The following is a 26,564-nucleotide window of genomic DNA, read 5'->3' as shown; positions in this document are numbered from 1 at the left end:
AGAAAGGTTTGCCTTCTAACGTAATGGTTTATTTGTTGAAACAGTGTTTGCCTTATGGTTAGAGATAACGGGTGCTTTGGAATGTGAGCCGTTCAATGAAGGGAACGACCTGTAGACTCTGGGAAAACACATTCCCAGAGATTTCCGAGAACTGGGTCGTATTGTTTTTGAAGGATGAAGGAAGGGAATGGTCTGATTTGGAAAATCGAATTGGTCCCCATCTCCCACAGAAAGGGGAGGGTTCGGAGTTGGCGTCAGCCATTAACTCCTTGGTGAAGAAGACGGCGGGTCCTCGTCAGAAGTTAAGAATCTTCTCAAGGCGCACCCCTACCCTGGAAGGGGAAGATGATTACGAGTCCTGGGTAGAGCATGTCTCTCGGCTGCTGGGTGAGTGTCAGTGTTCTGAGGAAGAGAAGCGGCAGAGATTGGTTGACAGTTTGAGAGGGGTGGCAGCAGAGGTAATAAAAGGTATGAAAGGCAGTAACCCCTTGGCTACCTGGACGGAATATCTAGAAGCATTGGAGGAGGCTTTTGGTCTGACGGGGGAGGGGGGGGCACGGTGGAGCTTTTAGGGGGGCTTCGGAGCCTACGTCAGGAGAAAGGGGAAAAGCTTTCTGAATATTTTTTCCGGGTAGAGCGAAGGAGAAATTGTTTGAGACGACGGGGAGGGTTGGTCATTTCGGAGACGGAGATGAATCAGATCAGGATAGACCAGGTAACCCGAGGCGCCCAGCAGCATTATGTCATTGCTACGAGTCTCCGGCAGTCCCGTAGATCGCGGGCCCCCCATCCTTTGTTCAGTTTCACAGAGAGGTGAGGGAGGTGGAGGACGCCTTGGAGTCGGAAGAGGGCTCCTTGAATACCGTGCTGTCCTCCGTGGTAGCCCCTTGCAGTGAAGTGACTGGGGCCGGCTCCAATCGGGAGATAGTAAGGGCGGTCGCACAGGTGGGGTCCCTCTGCGTGAGGAGACTGGCAGAGAGGGCCCCTCCCTGAAGAGACGGACGGCACCGAGGCCCGGGAGAGGCCGAGGTCCCGTGAGACGAGATGTCTGTCATAACTATGCGAAAGAGGGGCACTTCAGGCGGGAATGTGACCGGCCCGGGAGCCCCTCGGGGGGGGGGGGGGGAGACTCCAGGGGTGCCCCGCAGGAAGAGGTTTGGGAATCTTAGAGGGGACCGAGTGAGGGAACGGCCTGTAGACTCTGGGAAAACACATTCCCAGCAATATGTCACGGGACCCCTGAGAGGAGAAGACCTTACCCCAGAAGGATTGGTGGGACCCCGATCCAGGGTGTCAAACCGGACAGAGGGAATAGATGCAAAAGTCATACTCGTCACGGGGTCGCAGGTCTCGCTATTGTACCGTACGTTCTTCGATCAGTATTTGTCGCATTTACCCTTGATGCCCTTCCGTGCGCTGGAAATTTGGGGTATCTGTGCTGATGATTACCCGTACGATGGTTATTTGTCCATGAGGCTGGAGTTTCTCGAGGCCGAAGGAAAAGAGAGGCCAGATCGTGCGGTGGACCCATTAGGGGCGTCCCATGACGCCCTACCCCTAGTTTACTGTGACATGATTGCTCTGAAAACCACGCAGCTGCCAGAGTTGAGTCCTGGGGAAATTACAGCTGCTCAGCGAAATGACCCTGGCATTGACACTATTTGGGACGCAGTAGAGGAGGGGGACGTGGCCCGGGTGGAGAAGACACAACAAGGCTCTGTCTCTGTTCCTGAGAGAGTGGCCTCGGTTGAGGTTGAAGAACCAAATATTATACTCGGTAACGTCACCCCCGGACCGACCTCGGCGCTAGCAGCTGGTCCTGCCTGAGAAGTATCGGAGAGTTGTGATGAAGTCACTGCATGATTACTCTGGGCACTTAGGGGTGGAGAAGATTTATTGGTTGCTCAAGGACCGGTTTTATTGGCCCCGAATGAGGTCGGAGTTCGACCAGTATTTCAAGTCCTGCATACGTTGCGTACGCCGGAAGACGCTGCCTGTGCAGGCTGCTCCGTTGTTGTCGGTGAGCATAGATCTGTGCATGTACAGTGATTTGCACAGAGGTGTCTGTGTTGGCAGATTCGGGCAGTGAACACTGACTTGGGGGAGCCGGTGGATTTGGAGGTGTGTCGAATCTTAAGGTTGTTTCGTTTCTACAGACATTATTAATAAATGCACCTCTGTTCTTGCTTGTTTTTAATAGAAACAACCATTTTGTGATCTGTTTGATATGAATCTTACTCTGGGACAATCTGCCTGATTCTTGCATGTGGGGTGTCTACTGATTTGGAGCTGTGACAAGTCTCAACGTTATTTCATTTGTACATTCATGAATAATAAATACAATCTGAATTTTGAATTGTGTTCTTGTTTTTTTTTTATGGTTGAGGCAGCCATTTTGTGAAGTGTCTGAACCGTGCAGTTTGTGCGAATAGATGGGAAGGGAACCAAGAGGGATAAAGTGAATTGGGGATGGACAAATTTATAGTCAGGCAAGGTTAGGCAGAGACCAATGCGTCTGCCCACATACAAGCACAGAAGAGCGCGCGTGCACACACACACACACATATACACACACACACACACACACACACACACACACACACACACACACACACACACACACACACACACACACACACACACACACACACACACACACACACACACACACACACACACTTTTATATCCGCCTCTCCAGCTTTCAGCCGTGTTGTTTGACACGTACAGGGTGACATAATTAAAACAAACACACAAGACTGGCGAGTTTTATGGGCATGTGGGTCCTGGACAAGCCTCTGAAGTCATTGGAGGGTTTTGTGGATAGAAACTGTTTACTCATCACCACAAACCGATATTTTCTTGGGGGCCCTCTCGCTAGAGTCCCCCAACCACAAACTATATCAACAGTTTATGCTCTTAAGGAGAATGGCAACCGTAGATGATTCAATACAATTTCACAAGCTACAAGGACAGAATTTACTTCAAAATTAATTGTCTGACAAATGATTTCGTTGAAGTACATATTTACAGTTGAAACACATTTACTCGATAAGACAATTCTAATTTTGTTGGGAAAGACTAACACCCACAAATGTTGTGAAAACTAATTCATTAATTTAATCACAATCTGTCACGGCGGGGATTGCACTTGTCTGATGTAATCGGTTTGCAAACAATTTAAAATCGTTATTTTAAAGTCTGTTGAAATGTGCCCCAATGAAGCCGCTAAATGGTATTAAAAACCCTAGGCATGTGCTGCCTCAACATTTCATTCCGACATATCGCATGTAGCACAGAGGGACACATCACTGAACAGAGAAATGTTCTGCTATGTGGGATAGGTACTACGGTGTGTAGAAAATACTGCACGTGTTCATTGCCGTCACTGGAGTTCCAGGTGACTGAGCAGAACAATTCATGTTTGGTATTTCTGAGTGTTAACCGGTGGGAATCTATTTATGAACATTTGACAAGCTTTCAACTTGATGATCATATCCGTCAGAGATATCGATCCTGTCAGATTCTGATATTTCATATTTAATGACAAACTGAACCTCCACCTCTCCTCTCATTAACGGTATCGACTGGAACGTCGTTCTTGCCTTTAATGACACCTTGTCGAGATTTGTCCCGGTGCTGGGGACAGAGACTGGGAGGTGTTTAGATTGTAGAGTTCACTGTTTCTGAGTTATTGATCAGAGAGAACCCTGGTCCTGTGTTTCACTTGTCACATATAGTTTGTCACAGACGGAACACACTGCCTGTTAGTCAATATTTGAGTCTGATTACCAGTGTCCAGGGATCTGTTGACGAGTATTTGTTTCCTAAGTTGCCCCTCCAGTATTTTGCCTTTGTTTCTGAGTTTCCAGAGGTCCTGTCAGTCACAGTGAAACCGACTGGAAACAGATCGAAGTTCATGCAGCTCGTTTTTATTCCCAACGATTCCCACAAATCGTTCTTATCTGCACGCTGAATGAGGCAACTCAGAGACAATGGGACCCGTGTCAGATATTAGGTTATCAACTGTTCACAGACTTTTGCGCTCCTGATCTTCAGCTGAAATCCGATCCCGTGTTAATTCCCGGTGAATATGTTCAGTGATGTCCAGAGTCTGTTGTCTCTCTCCAGTGAATTCACTGTGATCCTGAAGCGGGGAAACTACGGCCTCTTCATCTGCACCACTCGCTACCCGGTGGCCACGGCAGCGGCGGGTCTACTGACTATTGCAATCCAGGTCATTTTGATTCGAATCAATGTGTATTAATTCCCCTGGAGTTTTCTGAGCATCACCCCTATGTGCAGTGTTATAGATGTACTCACGTTCACAGCCACACACTGTTCTATTTGGTTCACCGTCGCCTTCACCTTTGATCGGTTTGTCACCATTTGCTAGCAGAAGCTGAAAACTGCGGCTGTGGTTCTAACCACCACTAGCGTACGGTTCTGTCTGAGAAACACTCCCCGATACTTCATATAGAAACCCTGCATAATAATCAATAATATACCATGGCACTGTATACCCAAGGATAATTACTTCACTGATTATGGTTGGGTAGGATATGACTGGCTCGATACGGTTTTAACTCTGTTCCTCCGTTTCGCGGGGATCCTGCTGTTCAACGATTTGACAGTTAGGCACATTTTAGAGGCTAGTCGGGTCCCTTCGGGCTGAAGGGTCAGAGGAAGAGGGAGAACTGCAGTGATCTGGAGATGGAGAACAGGAGGAGGTCTGTGGTTGTACTCTTCACCCTTTCCGGAAGCTTCATCCTCCTGTGGATAACACGGTTTGTAGATGTATTATATTATCAGGTCTCAGGAAAAGGATCCGATTTCAATGAGCCTGAATGGTTCTTTCACCACGTCAGTTTTTTGCTGAGGGATTTCAGCTACTGCACGAACACATTTATTTACGCGGTGACTCAGTCGAAATTCAGGGAGCAGGTGATCGGTGCGCTAAAATATCCAGTCACCTAGGTGCTTCAGTTCATTAATAAAGCACCTGAGCACAAGCCAAACGCGGCCGCAGTGTCTCCAGTTCGGGCTCCAGCTCCCCACATTCACCGCCTGATCTACCAGGCGTTATTCCCGGGCGGATTGTCCCATCGACCGGCAGCTCCGGTCCATTAGGATAGTGTGTGTGTTTGGGGAGGCAAAATACCGTCCTGGAGACTTAGTACTTCACTGGCCTCGCCAGCTGTCAGTCAAAAAAGAAACTCCAGAATGCCAAAAACCCATTGGTCTTTGAATATGTCCATCTATTCCGATTCCCGCCCATTAACCTCAGCGCGACGTTCCCACATGATACTTGTGGACTGATACAAAGTCTAACTAGGCTGGAGCTTGGAGTGGAGAATTGGGAAATAAGACCCACACTGCTTCTTTTATCTAATGAATGTAGCTTACCCTAAGAAACCAAGAAACCCTGAAGATTGCACGTTATGAAACAGTACTGTGAATTAAATTAACGTCACTCTTATAACTTACTAAAGTTTTAAAATGAAAGCTGTAAACCCCCAAAGGTTGTAGTGAAGCCGGCATTGATTTCTTTCTACCAGCTATGATTTACCCTGAAATAGTATGTGTTCAACTGTTTCATAATAACAAAACCTACACCTCCAGAATGATGTTTTACCACATGATATAAAGAGTAATTAATGTTCTAAGTTATATCGATCTAATTCCTTCCTTGCTTGTTCATACACCCGTCTCCCATGAACTCAACAGTTCTACGTATTCTGTAAATATTTCTCCCCTTGTGTCCATTATCCCACCAGTCTTGCCAGAAGAGCCTAAGTGTTAACCCTAGAAACTCCTTAGCTTCTGGTTTGCCAAGTGAAAGGTCTTTATCCACAGTTGAACTTTCAGCAGCTTTTGTATCCATACAGTCAACCCGCTCATTCCCCTCAGTCCCTGTGTACACTAGAAGCCACATGAAAGCGGCATATAAACTAATACATTGAATATAGATTGATGGCAATAAATTCTGTTGTACATATCGGTAAATGGTTAGTGAGCTGTTTCTTTTTCGTTACCTGAAATTCAGGCACAAAAACAGCCGTGGCAACATTCCCAGGTAAATTATCCTTTGATTCTTTTGCATTACGTTATGCCAAACGTTATGTGGATTTTCTGGTGTAGTCTGTTTTGTCATATGCTTTTGTGATATCATTCTGGAGGAACGTTGTCTCATTTTTTAACTGCATTGAATTTGTGGTTTCTAAATGACAATAGACTGAATCTGAATCTGAATTAAAGGTTGATATACCATAATAATTTTACTTAATATACTGATGATCCTACAGACCAGGTATAAATTAATCCTTAGATTAATTTATCAATTATTAATAGATCAATTAAGCTGGGTGACTGAAACTCAACTAGTCATAGGCAGAAGATGTGTTTTTATAGAACGTAACAGTAGGGCCTATTGCGTAATCCAACAATCCCTTCTTCCCAACGTGATAAGATCCCAGCCAAATAAACCTAAAAACACCATTCCTGTAATGTTGCAAAAAATCTTCTAACACAACCTTAACAGGGTAGTTTTCCCATTTCAAACAGTGAAGATGAAACGGGGAGACGACCGTACTGTAACACAACATGATATTAAAGCCTGTGCTTGTATCACACCCAACATTTTAAAGTTGAAGATGACGTTAATCCTCAAACTACACAGCCATAATCAAGAACAGATCCAATTAAACATATATAAATGGTCGACAAAGATTTTTGTGTAACGCCTCAGAATATCCGCATAGTCACCTGAGAATATTTAATGCTCCTTTATATTTATTAATATTTTTACTGTTATGGTACTTCCTTATCAGCTTATTATTCATCAATTACCATTGGCTTGTCTTCAAGTGTCAACTTGACCAACTTGCCCTGACCAACTTGTTTCATCAATTTTAATATTCAAATCAGTTTCCCATTTTTGTCTTGACTTATGAATTCCTTGTTTTTGAATCAAATTATACATACAAGAAATATTTTTTTAATTTTTCCTTTCTGAATTAAATTTTCTATTTCATTAGGTTTCGGCAATAATATTGTTTGATCCAGTTTATATCTTAAATAAGTCCTTAATTGGAAATAACAAAACAGAGTGTTATTTGATATTTTGTATTTATTCTTTAATTGATCAAATGACATTAATATACCTCCTTCAAAACAGTCTCCTATATACCTAATCCCTTTTTGAAACCAGTTATATAAAAGTTGATTATGGGTTGTAAAAGGAATAAGTTTATTTTGAATTATAGGTCTCTTTGCTAATAAAGATTTTTTTATCTCATCATCAACATTTATCTTATTCCATTAATCAATCAAATGTGTTAATATAGGAGATACTTTCTTTTCCCGTATCCATTTAGATTCCCATTTATATATAAAATCTTCTGGTATATTTTCTCCTATTTTATCTAATTCTATTCTAATCTATGCCAGTTTACCTTCATCAAAAAAGACGCAATAAATCTAAGTTGATTTGCTTTGTAATAATTCATAAAATTTGGTAATTATAACCCTCCTAGGTCAAATTTCCATGTCAATTTTTCCAACGATATTCTGGACATCTTACCTTTCCAAAGGAACTTCCTCACACATTTATTTAACTCTTGAAAAAACTTCTGCGGTAATTGTATTTGTAGTATTTGGATTAACTATTGTAATCGAGGGGATATATTCATTTTTACAGCATTGACTCTACCTACTAATATTATTGGTAACATCATCCATTTATCAAGATACTCTTGAATATTTTTCAATAATGGCAAATAATTTAATTTATATAATTTTTTATATCATTATCAATTCTTATACCTAAATACTTTATACCATTTATAACCATATAACAATCACAGCACGGAAACAGGCCATCTCGGCCCTCCTAGTCCGTGCCAAACTCTTAATCTCACATAGTCCCACCTACCCGCACTCAGCCCATAACCCTCCACTCCTTTCCTGTCCATATACCTATCCAATTTTACCTTAAATGACACAACTGAAATGGCCTCTACTACTTCTACAGGAAGCTCATTCCACACAGCTATCACTCTCTGAGTAAACACCCCCGCGTGTTTCCCTTAAACTTCTGCCCCCTAACTCTCAAATCATGTCCTCTCGTTTGAATCTCCCCTACTCTCAATGGAAACAACCTATTCACGTCAACTCTATCCATCCCTCTCAATATTTTAAATACCTCGATCAAATCCCCCCTCAACCTTCTACGCTCCAATGAATAGAGACCTAACTTGTTCAACCTTTCTCTGTAACTTAAGTGCTGAAACCCAGGTAACATCCTAGTAAATCGTCTCTGCACTCTCTCTAATTTATTGATATCTTTCCTATAATTCGGTGACCAGAACTACACACAATATTCTAAATTTGGCCTTACCAATACCTTTTACAATTTTAACATTACATCCCAACTGTCGGCCGTCTAAATTGAGTTATTAATCGAAGTTGACTATAGTCTCCTTTAGTAAGGAGTAGAGTTTCACTTTTAGCCCAATTTATTTTATACCCCGATATTTTCCCATATTCTTCCAATCTAGAATTTAATGTAAGCAACGAATACAATGGATTAGTTAGATAAAGCAGAACATCGTCAGCAAATAAGTTAATCTTATATTCCTCCTGATTAACTCTGAAACCCATAATATCTGAGTTGGTTCTAATTAATTCAGCTAATGGTTCTATTGTCAACACAAATAAAACAGGTGATAATGGACAACCTTGTCTAGTTGACCTAGTTAACTGAAATGATATTGAAATTTGGCCATTTGTCACTACTTTAGCTTTGGGATTAGTATATAAGGTTTTAATCCATTTTATAAAATATACTCCTAATCCATATTTTTCCAATACCTTAACTAAAAAATCCCATTCCAATCTATCAAATGCTTTTTCTGCATCCAAAGCAACTGCCACACTCATTTCTTCCCTCTTTTGTGCCAGATAAATTATGCTAAGTAAATGAGTTACATTATCTGCCGATTGCCTATTTTTGATAAATCCTGTTTGGTCCATCTGTATTAATTTTGGTAAGTATTTAGATAATCTATTAGACAAAATCTTTGCTATTATGTTATAGTCCGTGTTCAACAAAGGAATAGGTCTATATGATGTTGGCTTTAAAAGATCTTTATCTTTTTTTGGCAATACTATTAAAATAGCTGTAAAAAGATTCTGGATGTTTATGCGTTCTTTCCGCTCGGTGTATTAGCTCCATAAAAGGAGGAATTAATAAATCTTTAAATTTTGTGTAAAATTCAGGCGGAAAACCATCTTCTCCTGGAGATTTATTACTATGAAGTGATCCTAGAGCTTCTTCGACCTCTGTTCTTCCAAATTCAATTTTGGGAGAGTTATTTGTGATAAAAAATCTTTCTACCTCAACAATATCATTTTGTGATTCTGATTGATACAGTTCAGAATAATTTTTTTTCAAAGTTTCATTGATTTCAATGGTTTATAAGTAATTTTATTTACACTTGTTCTAATTGCATTTATCGTTTTGGAAGACTGGTCTGTTTTTAACTGCCAAGCAAGAATCTTGTGTGATCTTTCACCCAGTTCATAATATCTCTGTTTAGTTCTCGTAATTGCTTTTTCTGTTCGGTATATCTTAAGGGTATTATATTGTAACTTCTTGTTAACAAGTTGTCTTTGTTTTTTCTTCTGTCATATATCTTTGAGATTCTTTTTCTAATTTTGTAATCTCTTTTTCCAATTGATCTATTTCTACCATATATTCCTTCTTAATTTTAGAAGAATAACTTATTACCTGGCCTCTCAAATATGCCTTCATCGCTTCCCATAATATAAATTTATCATCAACTGAATGCGTTTGTATCTAAAAAAAAACTGAATCTGTTTTTTCATAAAATCACAAAAATCTTGACGTTTTAATAATATTGAATTAAATCTCCAACTGCAAATCGATTCCTCCTTATCCATCATTATCATTGTCATTATCAAGGGGAAATGATCTGACAATATTCTTGCTTTATATTGTATATTTTTTACTCTGTCTTGAATATTCATTGATAGTAGGAAAAAAATCTATCCTTGAATAAGTTTTATGTCTATTTGAATAAATGAATATTCACTTTTTCTTGGGTTAATTCTTCTCCATATATCAATCAAATTTAAATCTTTCATCAATGATAAAGTTAATTTTGTTACTTTTGGTTTTGTAACAACCTTTGTTGACCTATCTAAAACTGGGTCTAGACAAAAGTTAAAGTCTCCACCTATTAATATTTTGTCATGTGCGTCAGCCAAATTCAATAAGGCCTCTTGTATAAATTTTACATCGTTTTCATTTGGTGCATAAATATTAATAAGAGTCCATAGTTCTGAAAAGATTTGATAATGTATAATTACATATCTTCCTGCAGAATCAATTAATACATTTTTATTTTAATTGGTAAAGTTTTATTAAGTCAAATTGGAACTCCTCTCGCTTTTGAATTAAATGAAGCTGCAATAACATTTCCGACCCAATCTCTCTTTAATTTCTGATGTTCTATGTCTGTTAAATGTGCTTCTTGTAAAAAAAAATCTATATCTATTTTCATTTTCTTAATGTGTGTTGAAATTCTTTTTCTTTTCACCGGTCCATTAAGCCCATTAACATTAAAACTTTAAAAATGAAGTAAATTAGTAATTATTTTTAACGGGGTTACTCCAATCTATAATAAGACATAATATTTCAACTCTTGTAGTACCTTGGGGAATTATTTTAAGGTTCTGCATGTTGCTATGTGTCTCCCCTTTGATCGTCCAGGCAAAGAGAGAAAGATAAAAGAAAAATAGATTATAAAAAAAAACAAAATATCCCCCTGCTAATGTTGTGAATAAAAAAAACACATTACCCCCTTCCGTTGTGCGGGTCATGGCAAATGCCATGATTACACACGTGAATCCCATAGCGATCGATCCAAAGTTCCCCCAGCTCCCCGTAGCATAAAAAAGTATATGTAAGAGAAGAAAAAATAATATCACTACTCTCGATTAATATTTCTCAATATTTTACCTTTCTCCCCGTGTCATATAATTTAAAGTATATTTAAATATTCTTCTGTCCTTAAATGTCCATCAACTCAATTCACTGTCCCCGTCTTCATCTTTAATCCGTTTCACTTTTAAATGTTTAGCTGTGTCTAGCGAATATTTGGGAGTTCTTGTGCAAACTCCTCTGCATCCTGATAATCAGTAAAAAATATTCTTTTCCGTCATCCAAAAAAAATTATCACTGTTGCCGTGTGGTGCAATATAAATTTATAACCCTTTTCCCATAAAACTTTTTTCGCTGGGTTAAATTACTTCGTTCTCTTCAAAAGGTCATAACTTATGTCAGGATAGAAAAGAACAGTTTTCCCTTCTATCATCAATGGCCCGTTTCTCTTTCTGGCACATTGGGCAGCTGCCTTCAGGATATTTTCTTTATCTTGATATCTTAAGCATTTTATCAAGATTGGTCGTGGGTTTTGATCAAGTTGAGGTTTTGGTTTTAAGGCTCTGTGAGCCCTTTCGATTTCAATTAACTGGGTTCCCTCTTCCATTTCCAGTTTTTCCGGGATCCATTTTTCAAAAAAAAATTATTGGATCCTCTCCCTCTATACCTTCTTTAAGACCAACAATTTTAATATTATTTCGTCTGCTAAAATTTTCAAGCATGTCCACTTTTTCCAACAATCGTTTTCTTTCTGATGTCCAGGCAAGAATATTATCTTCCATTTTATTCACTCAATCAATGGTGTCTCCCGTTATTTCTTCCAACTTTTTAACTTTCTTGTCCATTTTCTCCTGTTTTTTTCACCACTTTATCAAACATAATCTTCATATTTTTAATATCTTCTTTTATTACTTTTAATGTTTTTAATTCTTTTAATTCATGCATTATTTGCACCAAAGCTTTTCTTACATCTCCAGGAGATCTTCCACCTCCAACTTCTTCCTGTTGTTCTTCTTTTTCCTCCTCATCTCCATCTGTATGGTCCAGAGAATCCGAATCCACCTCGGATTCATTTTCACTTTCACTTCCGATCGCAGCTGGGATTTGTCATTTAAATTCCTCGTGTTTGCGCATGCCCCTTCCTTCACGCATGTGCAGTTCCTGTTGCTCCTTCTTGGAGACTGTTGATGACGCCGCCGATTCCTGTTCTGCATCGCCGGAGGTAAAATACACTTGAGTCCGAGGCTCCATCATGGTGGCCGGCCTTGGTTCTTTTCCAACTTGTGCTGTCTTCAAAGTAGTAGTATTCTTCTGTTTCTGTTTAGGAGGCATATCTTCAGCATTTTCATTCATCCTTTACCGCTAAAGCTAGGGGAGTCTCCATTCTTATTAACTCAAATATTCCCTTTGAACTTCATAATAAAATATCTGATATAAATGGCCGTTTTATTATTGTTTCTGGCAAACTATATAACACTAAAGTTGCACTAGCAAACCTGTATGCCCCCAACTTTGATGATGTTAATTTTTTTGAACGGTTTTTTTCCTCACTACCAGACTTAAACTCATACTCTCTTATACTGGGTGGTGACTTTAATTGTTAGTTAGATCCTAATTTGGATCGATCGTCCTCTGTTACTAGACCACCTACTAAATCTGCCTTAGCTATCCAATCGTTTCTCTCTAATTATGGTATCTCTGATATATGGCGTTTCCTCCATCCTACGGAGAGAGATTATTCTTTTTTCTCACATGTTCACCATACCGTTACTAGAATTGATTATTTCTTACTCAATAACCAACTTATTCCATTTGCCCACTCTTGTGACTATCAGAGTATACTGATCCCTGACCATGCCCCAATTACTCACTCTCTGAATTTGCCTGGTCTCCCTCAAAGGAATAAACACTGGCGGTTTGATTCAACTTTACTATCGGATGATGATTTTTAAAAATTTATTAAGGATCAGATAACCTTTTATTTTAACACTAATACATCACCTGAAGTGCCAGCCCAGATTGTCTGGGATGCCGTGAAAGCATATCTGAGGGGGCAAATAATCTCTTACACAGCAAATCTCAACAGAAGATCCCGTGCAGATCGATTAGACCTCATTAACCAGATTAAGGAATTGGATCAAATATATGCCCAAACTAAGAACCCTGAATGATACAAGAAGTGTGTTGAACTCCAAACTAAATTTAACCTTCTGTCCACTCAACCTGTCGAACGCCAACTTCTCGAAAGCAAGAGTCGTTTTTACATTCATGGGGATAAGTCTAGTAAATTCCTAGCCAATCAGCTGAGGCGTTCCAAAGCCAAACAACATATTACAAAGATCCGGAAGGAGAACGGAGACTTTACATCGGATCATTTAGAAATTAATGACGCATTTAAAAATTTTTATTCTCAGCTTTATTCCTCTGAATCTCTGAATGACAATATCTCTGTTGATCAATTTTTACAGAATCTGAATATCCCCTCACTTTCATCTGATTTCAAAGCCAAACTCAATGCGCCTATGTCATTAGAAGAAATATCTACTGCAATTTCTGCACTGTCCTCAGGGAAATCTCCTGGACCTGATAGGTTCCCTGTAGAATTTTATAAATCATTCTCTTCTCTTCTTTCTCCTCAGTTACTTTCAGTATTATCTGACTCGTTTAATTACGGCAAATTGCCACCCTCTTTCAGTGAGGCATCTATTATTCTTCTTTTAAAAAAGGGCGAAGACCCAACAGAGTGTTTCTCGTATAGGCCGATCTCTCTGCTCAATGTTGATGTAAAGATCTTAGCTAAAGTTTTGACTCACAGATTAGAAATCGTCATTCCCTCCATTATCTCTGATGATCAAACAGGCTTTATTAAAAAACGTCTCCCTTTTTTTAACATTCGGCATTTATTTAATATCCTATACTCACATCCAACTGGGATTCTGAATGTGTTATTTCCCTCAATGCAGAGAAAGCATTTGATCGTATAGAGTGGAACTACCTTTTTGCAGTGTCAGAGAAACTTTACCTTGGCCAAAGTTTCATCTCTTGGATCCAATTGCTGTACCTGTGTCCTACTGCTTCTGTTTTAACTAATTTTCAGAAATCCCAAGTATTTAATCTCAAACGTGGCACCCGCCAGGGATGCCCCTTAAGTCCCTTTCTCTTTGATTTGGCTATGGAACCTCTGGTGATAGCATTTCAAAACTGCCCTGAATTGACTGGAATTTGGAGAGGGGGTGTTGAGCATAAAGTTTCTCTCTATGCTGATGACTTATTACTCTTTCTCTTAAATCCGTCTACATCCTTACCTCCAATGTTTTCACTTCTTGACCAGTTTAGCCAGATCGCTGGCTATAAACTTAATTTACATAAGAGTGAGCTTCTCCCAATTAATAAAGAAGCACAAGAACTAACATTTCGTGATCTCTCTTTTAAAGTAGTCCATAATCAATTTACTTATCTTGGAATTACAGTCACAAGGAAGTTTAAAGATCTCTTTCGTGAAAACTTTGCCAATCTTTCATATGCTATAAAACAGAGTCTGGTACATTGGTCAACTCTATCTGTGTCTTTGGTAGGTCGTATTAATGTTGTAAAAATGTATGTTCTCCCCAAATTTTTATACCTATTTCAATCTATCCCAAGTTTTATTCCTAAATCTTTTTTTGATTCCTTAGACTCTATAATTTTGTCATATCTGTGGCAGAATAAGCGCTCTAGGATTAATAAAATCCATCTCCAAAAATCTAAAAAAGAGGGTGGCATGGCTTTACCTAACTTTCGTTTATATTATTGGGCAGCTAATATACATTGTGTTACCTTTTGGTCTTTCTTCCATGGCCAACCCGAGTGCCCTAACTGGGTGGCGATGGAGCTGAGCTCCACTAAAGAATTACCTATCTCTGCACTTCTTGGCTCTGCACTCCCTAGTAGTCTGCCCAGATCAATAGCTAATCCTCTTGTTAGACACACTTTGCGTATATGGACACAGATCAGGAAATGCTGTGGTTTCCAGGGGGTTTCCATTTCCAGCCCTGTTGCTCATAATCACCTTTTTTTACCTACTACATACGATTCCAGGTTTGGTATAGGAAGGGCATTAGACATTTTGAAGATCTTTTCATTGATAATCACTTCGCTTCTTTTCTGCAGCTCTCTGTTAAGTTCAATCTGCCCAATGCTCATTTTTTCAGATATCTCCAAATCCGACACTTTATTGCTCCTTTAATTCCTAACTTTCCTGAAATGCCTGCGAAAAATGCTATGGACTTATTTCTTTCCATGAATCCACTAGGTAAAGGCTTAATATCAATCATCCAAGATAAACTAGCAGCCTTATGACGGGCCCCCATGGATAAAATCAAAATGGCCTGGGAGCAGGTTTTAAATATCTCCTTATCTGAGGAGAGCTGGGATTCAGTTCTCAAATCGGTTAACTCAACCTCTCTTTGTGCTCGCCACTGCCTTTTACAGTTTAAGATTGTTCAGAGAGCCCATATGTCTAAATCTAAACTATCTCGATTCTACCCTAGCGTTAGTCTGCTCTGTGATAAATGCAAGAGGGGCGTGGCCTCTCTCATCCATATGTACTGGTTCTGTCCTAGCTTGGAGAAATTCTGGAAAGATGTCTTCACTACGTTATCGTGTATTCTGAATCAGCACCTAGAACAAAACCCCTTAATTGCTCTGTTCGGTTTTGGGGCGAGACAGATTTATGTCTGGGTCCGACCAAATGCCGAATATTATCCTTTGCCTCTCACCTGGCTAGACGCTTGATCCTCCTCAGATGGAGAGATGTTGCCCTGCCCACTCATGCTCAATGGCTTAACGACATCATGGCCCGCTTGGACCTCGAAAAAATTCATTATTCAGTTCTCAATTCGGATCTAAAGTTCCATAAGGTCTGGGGACCTTTTATCGAGTACTTTGATAACCTTCCTCTTGACTAGGGTTTTTTTTTTTCTTTTCGGTCCCTTGCTTTCAGCTCCTTTTTTTTCTGGTAGAAGGCATTATTATCCTCTGTTGCTGAGTGTATTCACAGTCTGGGAGTTTGGCTGTCCTGACTTATACACTTTATATTGTGTTGTGGCTGGGCTGGAGTTGCTGTTGTTTTTTCTTGTGTTGTGGGGCTTGGGGAGGACACTAAGCTTACTTGTCTATAATTTAGGTGCTTTTTTTGTTAAATTCTCTTCATTTTTTAGCATATTGTTATTGTATGCTTAATTTTGCACTGTTTTAATGTTCCTCATTGGGATTTGGAGTTTTTAATTTGTAAAATGTTTTGAAAAACTAATAAAAAAAATTTTAAAAAGGAGGCATATCTAAGGAAAATCCTGAGTAGTTTATAAGTAATTTTTAGAAAGTATTTACTAACTTTTCTTCACTTAAACATTAATTTATTAGTTTTTTTACGGGAGAGCTGGATTTCCACGTCTATATCCTACGTCATCACATGACGTCCCCGGTTTCCCAATCTCAATCTCATAGAAATAAAACTCAGAAAAAATATGCAATCTCCCCCTGAATCCTCATTTCCATAATTTAATCAAAAGTCCTTCCTTCCATAAACCTTATATGCTCTTTCAATGAAAAAATACAGCTAATAGAAACATAGAAAACCTACAGCACAATGCAGGCACTTTGGCCTACAGAGCTGTGCCAAACGTGTCCCTACTTTAGAAATACCTAAGCTTTACCAATAGCCCTCTATTTTTCTAAGCTCCATTTAGCCATCCAGGAGTCTCTTAAAAGACCCTATCATTTCCACCTCCACCACCGCTGCCGACAGCTCATTCCACACACTCACCACTCTGCATAAAAAAATACCCTTGACGTCTCCTTTGTATCTACTTCCAAGCACCTTAAAACCATGCCCTTTCGTTCTGCCCATTTTAGACTGGGCGAAAAGCCTCTGACTATTCACACGATCAATGCGTCTCATGATCTTGTACACCTCTCATTCTCTGTAGCTCCAAGGAGAAACGGTCTAATTCACTCAACCTATTCTCTTAAGGCATACTCCCCAATCCAGGCAACATCTTTGCAAGTCTCCTCTGCACTCTTTATATGGTTTCCACTTCCTTCCTGTATTGAGGCAACCAGAACTGAGCACAGTACTCCAAGTGGGGTCTGACCAGCGTCTGATATAGCTGCAACATTACTTCTCGGCACCTAAACTTAATCCCACTATTGATGAAGGCAATGCATCGTATGCCTTCTTAACCACAGAGTCGACCTACGTAGCAGCTTTGAGTGTCCTATGGACTCAGACCCCAAGATCCCTCTGATCCTCCACACTGCCAAGAGACTTACCATTTAATGCTATACTCTGTCATTATATTTGACCTATCAAAATGAGCCATCTGATACTTATCTGGTTGAACACCCTCTTCCACTTCCCTGCCCTGTTTTGCATCCTATCAATGTACCGTTGTAACATCTGACAGCCCTCCACACTATCCACAACACCCCCAACATTTGTGTCATCAGCAAACTTACAGGCTCATAAGGCACGACCTGCTTTTGACAAAACCATGCTGACTATACCTAATCATATTATGCCTCTCCAAATGTTCATAAATCCTGCCACTCAGGATCTTCTCCATCAACTTACCAACCACTGAAGTAAAATCACTGGCCTATAATTTCCTGGGCTATCCCTACCCCCTTTCTTGAATAAGGGAACAACATCCGCAACCCTTCAATCATCTGGAACCTCTCCCGTCCTCAGTGATGATGCAAAGATCATTGCCAGAGGCTCAGCAATTTCCTCCTTCGCTTCCCACAGTAACCTGAGTTACATCCCATCGGGTCCCAGTGACTTATCCAACTTGATGTTTTCCGAAAGCTCCAGCACATCCCCTTTCTTATTATCCTCTTTCTCAAGCATTTCAGTCCACTGCAAGTCATCCCCACAATCGCTAATATCCTTTTCCTTAGTGAATAATGAAGCAAAGTATTCATTATATACCTCCGCTGTTTCCTCCATTTCCATGCACACTTCTCAATTGTCACACTTGATTGGCTCTATTCTCTCACATCTTATCCTCTTGCTCTTCACATACTTGTAGAATGTCTTGGGGTTCCTTAATCCTCTGCACCAAAGCCTTCTCATTGTCCCTTCTGGCTCTCCTAATTTCATTCTTAAGTTCCTTCCTGCTAACCTTATAATCTTCTAGATTCCTATCATTACGTAATTTCTGGAACCTTTCGTAAGCTCTTCTTTTCTTCTTGATGAGAGTTACAACAGCTTTTGTGCACCACGGATCTTGTACCCTGCCATCGTTTCCCCTGAACATTTGCTGCATTTCTTCAGTACGTTCCCCTGAGAACATCTTTCCAATTTATGCTTCCAAGTTCCTGCCTGATAGCCTCACAGTTCCCCTTACTCCAATTAAACGTTTTCTGAACTTGTCTGTTCCTATATCTCTCCAATGCAATGGTGAAGGAGATAGAATTGTGATCACTATCTCCAAAATACTCTTCCGCTGAGAGACCTGACACCTGACCAGGTTCATTTCCCAATACCAGATCAAGTACTGTCTCTCCTCTTGTAGGCTTATCTACATATTGTGGCTAGAAACGTTCATGAATACACCTAACAAACTCCATCCCATCTAAACCCCTCACCCTAGGGATATGCCAATCAATATTTGGGAAATCAAAATCTCCCACGGCAACAACCCTGCTTTATTACACCTTTCTGTCTCCCTATCTGCTCATCGATGTCCCTGTTACAATTGGGTGCTTTTTCAAAATACCCAGTAGAGTTATTGACCCCTTCCTATTCCTAAGTTCCACCCACAGAGACTCCATAGACAAACTATCCATGACTTCCTCCTTTACTGCAGTCATGACAGTATCTCTGATCAACAGTGCCAGGACCCCACCCTCTTCTGATTCCATCACTATCCTTTCTGAAACATGTAAAGCCTGGCACGAAGTAGCCAGTCCTGCCCCTGCTCCATACAAGTCTCTGTAATGGCCACAACATCATAGCTCCAAGTGCTGATCCACGGTCTAAGCTCATCCACTTTTTCATGATACTCCTTGCATTAAAGTAGACACATCTCAAACCATTGGACTGTGCGCGTTCCTTCTCAATCACCTGCCTATCCGCCTTTTCGCACTCTCTCCAAGCTTTCTGTATTTGTTAGCCAACCTCTTTTTCCTACGTCACTTCAGTTCAGTTCCCACCACCTCCAACCCACCCCCCCGCAGTTCTAGTTTAATTTTTCCTCAATAGCCTTAGCAAACCTTCCCGCAAGGATATTGGTCCCCCTCAGATTCAAGTGCAACCCGTCCTTTTTGTACAGGTCACACCTGCCCCAGAGCAGATCCCAATGATCCAGAAATCTGAATCCCTGTGCCCTGCTCCAATCCCTCAGCTACACATTTATCCTCCACCTCATTCTATTCCTATACTTACTGTCCCATGGCACAGGCAGTAATCCAGCTGCTTCAGGCTTGACAGCCTGTTTCTCAACTTCTTTCCATACTCCCTGTAGTCTTTTTTCAGGACCTCCTCACTTTTCCTACCTATGTTGTTGGTACCAATATGTACCACGACCTTTGGCTGTTCTCCTTCATATTTCAAGATATCATGGACATGAACAGGAACCTCCCAGACCCTGGCATCTAGGTGAAAACCACCATCCGTGTTTTTTTCCTGCTTTCACAGAATCACCTACCTGACCTCCTAACTATTGCATCCCCTATCACTATTGCCATCCTCTTCCTTTCCCTACCCATCTGAGCCACAGAGCAGGACTCTGTGCCAGAGGTTGCTTCTGTTGCTTCCCCCAGATAGGCCATCCCCCCCAACGGTACACAAGCAGGAATACTTATTGTTAATGGGGACAGCCACCAGGGTACTCTCTAGTATCTGCTTCTTGCCCTTCCTCTCCTGACTGTTACCCACTTCTGTAGACCTGGAGTGGCTACCTACCTATAGCTTCTCTCAATCACCTCCTCACTCTCCCTGACCAGACGGTGGTCATTGAACTGCAGCTCCAGTTCCCTAACGTGGTCTCTAAGGAAATGCAGCCTGATACACCTGGTGCAGATGTTTCTTATTGGAATATAAGAACAGCGATGCGATGTTCATGCTTTACAAGGCATTCCTCATTTTGTGCAGCTTTGGGCTCCTTACATGGGAAAAGATATATTGACATTGGACTGAGTTTAGAGAATATTTACGAGAAGGTTCCCAGGAATGAACAGGTTACTGTATGAGGAACGTCTAGCAGCTCTAGGCCTGTTTTTGATAGAGTTCAGGAGAATGAGGAGGGATCTCATAGAAATTTTAAAGGGCCTGGACAGATTAGATATGGCTAAGTTATTTCCCATGATAAGGGAGTCCAGGAAAAGAGGGCACGACTTCAGGATTGTAAGACATCCATTTAGACCAGGGATGCACAGAAATTACTTTAGTCAGAGGGTGGTAAATCTGTGGAATTTGTTGTCACAAGCGGCAAGTCATTAGATGCATTTAAGGCAGAGATAGATAGGTTTCTGATTAGCCAGAGTATCAAAGGGTATGGGAAGAAGCAGGGGAGCAAGGATAACTTGAAGAATTGATTCAGTCCATGATTGAATGGCCGAGTAGACTCGACAGGTCAAATGGCCTACTTCTGTTCCTATATCTTATTGTTTCATGGTCTCTAATCCTAATCTGAACTAACTCCAATGCATGGGCCAGAGCAACGTGGCAGGGTTGTGTGCTTTTGCATCCTGAGTGAAGAGACCAAGAAGCACGAGGGATGATATTCCCACTGCACCCTTAATCATAGCCTAACCTAACCATGACACACTCTTATGTTCCTCGGTAAATGAAAAAGCTGAGATACCAAGAAGTCAAGAGGGAACCAGTCAGTTAAGCTCAAACCAGAGAAAACAAGTCGCCGCTAAACTCTCAGTGACAGGGTGGAGTGACTCTGAATCTCCTGTAAACCCTGTTGATTTAAACCAGGAGACCCACCACACCCAAATGAAAAATAAAGATTACTGTAAATTTAATGTAGTGGGGTTACATCTTACTCTAAAATGAAACCTCATAACTAGGCCTCAAAGAATTTTACTACCTAAATTGCTAAAATAAAATCGAATAAAGATCTTTGAAATGCCTTAAACTCAAGGTGATATGACTTTCAATATCATAGTCCATGGGAATATCACCAGCCTGGCATGATCAACCTTGGCTGGGTCGCAATGGTGAGGATGTCTAGTAATTAAAGACCTGAAACATCCAGAGACCGCGGTTTACATCACTGATGACGTGTTCTAGTGCAAAGCTGGTTAATTCCCCTAAATGGTGTTGCGCTATCTTAATTAAAGGCGTGATCTAGATTCAAGTTGTATCACAACCCTATCTGCCAAAGCCCCACATTCTGCATAACCCTAAACTCCACTACCCTGTCTCCCCCACCCCCAAGTGTACATCCCCAACCTTACCGTTAATCCTAATCCTAATGTCCAAGGGCCCACAACCGAACTAACCTGGACTGCACCCCAACTAACCCTGGCTACTGCCTCATTTAACAAGCTCACTTTACACAAGGTCTCATTCACCCGCCGCACTCTCCCCATGTGGAGGCTGCATCTCCATCTCCCAATCCTACCCCTGAGCTAACACTCACTCCTCTCCTACACACCCACATAATCCCTAATCCACACCTCAACATTTATTCCCTACAATCCAGCATCACCCCCTACTTCAATCACGTAGAAATCCTATCCCCTCGGCACATTTATTAGCATAAACCTGGAAACTTGTGTAAGGGTGAGGAAGATCCCCATAAGGCAGTGGTTAACCTTGGGCCAGAGCAAAATGGCAGGGCTGAGTGACTCTGAATCACGAGAGACTAAATCGAGAAACACAAGGGCGATGATTTTCCCTCTGCCCGCATAAGCACAACATAATTATTACTCGTGGTGAGGAGATGGGAACAGACAAATGGTCTATGCTTTACTCAAAACATGGAACATAGAAGAGTACATCACAGGATCAGGCCGTTCAGTCTACAATATCATGCTGAGCTAGCCAAAAAGCAAAACAAATACTAAGCCTGTTATGGTCCGGTCCGGAGCCCGCATTCCGGGTCTTGATCCGGTCCACGGACTACAGACTCTGGGTCTGGTAGCCATCCCTCCTATCACTCTTGAGCCCCATTAGTCACACCTGAGGATCATCGTGGCTTGTTGGGTCTCAAGGAGGCGCACCTGATGCCTATCGGTTGGTGGTGTATATAGGGTGCTCTGGGACTGAGTGGAGTTGGGGGTGGGGTGGGGTGGGGTGGGGTGGGGTGGGGTGGGGTGGGGGGTGGGGTGGGGTGGTGTGGTGTCGTTGTCCTTGTCCTTGTCCTTGTCCTTGTCCTTGTCCTTGTCCTTGTCCTTGTCCTGCTGAACCTGTTCCTCCGGTTGCCCTGACTTGGAGTTCCCCTCAGTAAAGATGAGTTGTTTGAGTAAGTCTGGCAGTCATCCTGGACATAGTTCCCTTCTTATCCCTTGCCTCCATCGGGCAAGCCTGGCCGGACTGCCATTGCCTGGCAGGGGACTCTGCCCCTTTCCATCACTTGCTGCTGATGGGTTGTGCCCCACAACCTACCCAGGTGCCCTGCGACCTGCTCAGACCCCTGTATTCCTGCCTGGGAGGTCCGGGCCCTGCCTAGGAGTTATGAGGCCCACCCAGTGAACTTCTAGACTCTGCCTGATCTGCAAGATCCTGCCTTGACTGAACTGCAAGATCCTGCCTTGCCTGAACTCTAGGACTCTCCTGGAACCCCAGAATCACCTTGAATGTCACGTCTCACATGCACACCACGGTCACCACATCTTGCCTATTGTTTAGTTGTTCCCGTCCTGCCACTAGTACTTCAGTGCCTGCATCCTGCATTTGGCTCCAGCCTCCTGTCCCCTGATGACAAAGCCCTTCTAGCGACAGCATGTTCATATCTCTCCAAATTTCTGACAGCCATGTGACTATCCAAAGCAGCTCTTCAGAACCGTTTATGTAATTGCGTCCAACACCACACCAGACAGCGCATTTCAGGCATCCATGACTCTCTGAATGAAATTGCAGGCTTGCACACAAAGGACAAAGAGTCATGATTGAAAGGACTTATTGGAGTTGCAAATCTGTAATTTGTGGTATTCCACAGAGATCAGTGCTGGGAGCTCTGCTGCTTGTGATGTTTATGAATGCCCTGGATGAAGATGCAAATAGATGGGTTGGTAAATTTGTTGATGATACCAGGGTTTGTTGAGCTTTGAATAGTGTAGAATACTGGCAAAGAATACAGCACAATTTAGACCAGTTGCCAATAAGGGCTGAGAGATGGAGGTTAACTACAATAAATGGAACAAGATATTACATTGTTAAAGGCAAGATAATTAACAGTGTTGCTATGCAGAGAGATCTTGGTATCCAAAATAAGATCTCCTTGAAAGAGGTTATCCAGATCAATGAGGTGGTTTAGAAGGCTTATGGAATTCTTGTTTTTGTTAGATGAGAAATGGAGTTCAAAAGTCAGGAGATTATGCTGAACCTGTCCAAAACTCTAGTTATGCCACATCTGGAGTATTGCATACAGTTCTGCTCACCCCACTATAGGAAGAATGCTAAGGTTTTGGTGAGGGTGCAGAACAGTTTTTCCCAGGATGCTGCCTGCTTCAGAGGATATGTGCTATCACAGAAGTCAGGATAAACTTGTGTTGTTTCTTCTGGAGCGTTGGAAACTGAGGCGAGATTTGATGGAAGTTTATTTATACATAAATTGATAACAGATATACTTGAAACTTTGAACTTTGATCCTGCCTTGTGCTTGAAGACGGAGGGGGCTATTTTGAAAGACTGTACTTGCGGACCTCCATTTTGAGATCACTTTGTACTGATTCTTACTCTGGAATAACCTGATGTAGATTTGGTGGTATCACTGGATAAGGGTGTGCGTGCTCTTGCAGATCTAGTATAATCGAGGTCTGGGTAGGTATGAGGTGCACATGGATATATAGGTGTTGGCCTGTTTGAGTGTGTCGGAGGATAAGAAGTTTAGGTCAGTAATGAAGGTCCTCCAACTTTCTCGATTCTTGGCTGAAACCTGTTTTAGTGTGGGTACTGGCGGTGGTCACAACTTCCATCTTCATGTCAGTAGCTTCCATTCAGTTTCACTGGCAATACATGCAAGTCCCTGGTGTAGACAACGGAATACCAGAGCACATGGATATTGGAATGTTCTTTGTTGCTATTTCTGCGAAAGTTCTGTTTGTCCAGTATGGGTTGTTAGTCCTGAGCGAAAATCACAACCAATATTGTTGTAAAGCTATTGGAAGATATTCTAAGGAGCTGATGTATGCGTATTGAGACAGCCACGGACCGATTAGGGTTTGTCAATATGGGTTTGTGTGTGGTACGTCGTGTCTAATCAAACTTACAGAGTTTTTAGAGGATCGCACCGGGATAGAAGGTAGGGAGTGGATGTATTCTGCAGGTACTTTAGCAAGGCCATTGCCAAGATCACGCATGGGAGTTAGTTTCTGAAGGTTTAGTTGCCTGGCATTCAGGATTAGGTGGTAAATTAGAAGAGCCAGAGAGTGGAAATAGATGGTTGCCTCTTTGACTAGAAGCCTGTGGATAGTGGAGTGACGCAGAGATCGGTGCTGGGACTATTGGTGTTTTCATCCATATCAACAATCTGAATATTAATGTGATAAGCTGTATCAGCAAATTTGTGGATGACATCCAGATTGCAGTGTGTAGTAGACAGACAGTAAGGCTATCAAATTTTGACAGGGAATGTGGACCAGATGGAAATATGGACTGAAACATTGCAGATGTAATTGAATGTAGACACTTATGAGATGTAACAGTTTGGGTGGACAAACCAGGGTAGGATCTACACGGTGATCAGTTGAGTAATGGCCAATGCGATAGAAGAGATAGATCTGGGAATACAAAATCATAAGTGGTATCACGGGTAGATAGGGTCGTATAGAGAGCTTTTGGCACATTTGCCTTCATGAGTCAAAATACTGAATACAGAAGATAGTATGGGATGTTGAACATGTATAAAAAGTTGGCGAGGCCTCATTTGTGCAATTTTTGTTACCTGCCAAAAAAGAAAATATTAATTTCATTTGAAAGAGTGCAGAAAGAATTGAGCAACTGAGTTGTAGGGTAAGGTTGAACAGGTTAGGACTTCATTCCCTGGAGCTGAGGAACATGATGGAAAATTTCGGACAGAGATGCACATTTATCGGTGATATAGATAGGGTAAATACTGAAAGGCTTTTTTCCACTGAAGTTGTGTGAGACTGGAAGTAGAGGCCATGAATTAAGGGTGAAAGGTGAAATATTTAATGTGGACCTGAGTGGGAATTTCTTCACTCAGAGGGTGGTGTTAGTGTGGGAAGAGCTGTAAGCGGTGGTGTCCGATGTGGGTTGGATTCCATTGAAGAGAGGTTTGGATGAGTATATGGTTGGGAGGTAGTTTGAGGGCTATGATTCAGGTGTGGTTATGGGACTCTGCTGAATAACAATTCGTTACGGACTAAAGGGGCAAAATGCTCTTGGAGTGCTCTATGACTCTAAGTAAAGCATAGCTGTAAGGAAACTGGTTGGGTCTCTTGCCCAAAACAATTCTGTAATGGCCTGAGAGTCTGTGGGTTCATCAGTATGTTGAAGAAAATTATCATGAAATGTCAGCCATTTTCACGGATGGAAACAAAGATAATTGTATTACAAACAAGGAGGCCCGGGAAGGAGGGAAGATATATAAAGAACGCCGCCTTAAGAAGCGGGCAGCTTCGTTTGTGGACAGCGGAGTGAGCCGGGCGCAGAGTGTAGGGCTTGGGCTCAGAGGGCTTAGGCGGAAGAGGGCACAGTAGGCTTATCTTTTAGTTCTTGTATTTTCAGTTATTTGCGAGGTATGAGTGTGAGGGCAGCTCGTTGTTCTTGGTGTCGGATGTGGGAGATCCTGGAGTCTCCAAGCCTCCCGGACGTCCACATCTGCGCCAGGTGCGCCGAACTGCAGCTCCTGAGGGACCGAGTTAGGGAACTGGAGCTGCAGCTCGATGACCTTCGCCTGGTCAGGGAGAGTGAGGAGGTGATAGAGAGGAGTTACAGGCAGGTGGTCACTCCGGGACCACGGGAGGCAGATAGGTGGGTTACAGTCAGGAAGGGGAAAAGGCAGGTACTAGAGAGTACCCCAGTGGCTGTACCCCTTGACAATAAGTACTCATGTTTGAGTACTGTTGGGGGGGACAGCCTACCTGGTGGGAGTGACAGTGGCCGAGCCTCCTGCACTGAGGACGGCCCTGTAGCTCAGAAGGGTAGGGTTAGAAGAAAGAGGTCCATAGTAATAGGGGACTCAATAGTCAGGGGCTCAGACAGGCATTTCTGTGGAGGTGACCGGGAGTCCCGGATGGTAATTTCCTCCCTGGTGCCAGGGTTCAGGACGTTTCTGATCGCGTCCAAGATATCCTGAAGTGGGAGGGTGAAGAGCCAGAGGTCCTGTTACATGTAGGTACCAATGACATAGGAAGGAAAGGGGAAGAGGTCCTGAAACGAGAGTGTAAGGAGTTAGGTAGGCAGTTAAGAAGAAGGAC

The sequence above is a fragment of the Hypanus sabinus genome, chromosome 14 (assembly GCF_030144855.1).
Source record: "Hypanus sabinus isolate sHypSab1 chromosome 14, sHypSab1.hap1, whole genome shotgun sequence".
NCBI lineage: Eukaryota > Metazoa > Chordata > Chondrichthyes > Myliobatiformes > Dasyatidae > Hypanus > Hypanus sabinus.
Note: the sequence above shows the minus strand (reverse complement) of the source record.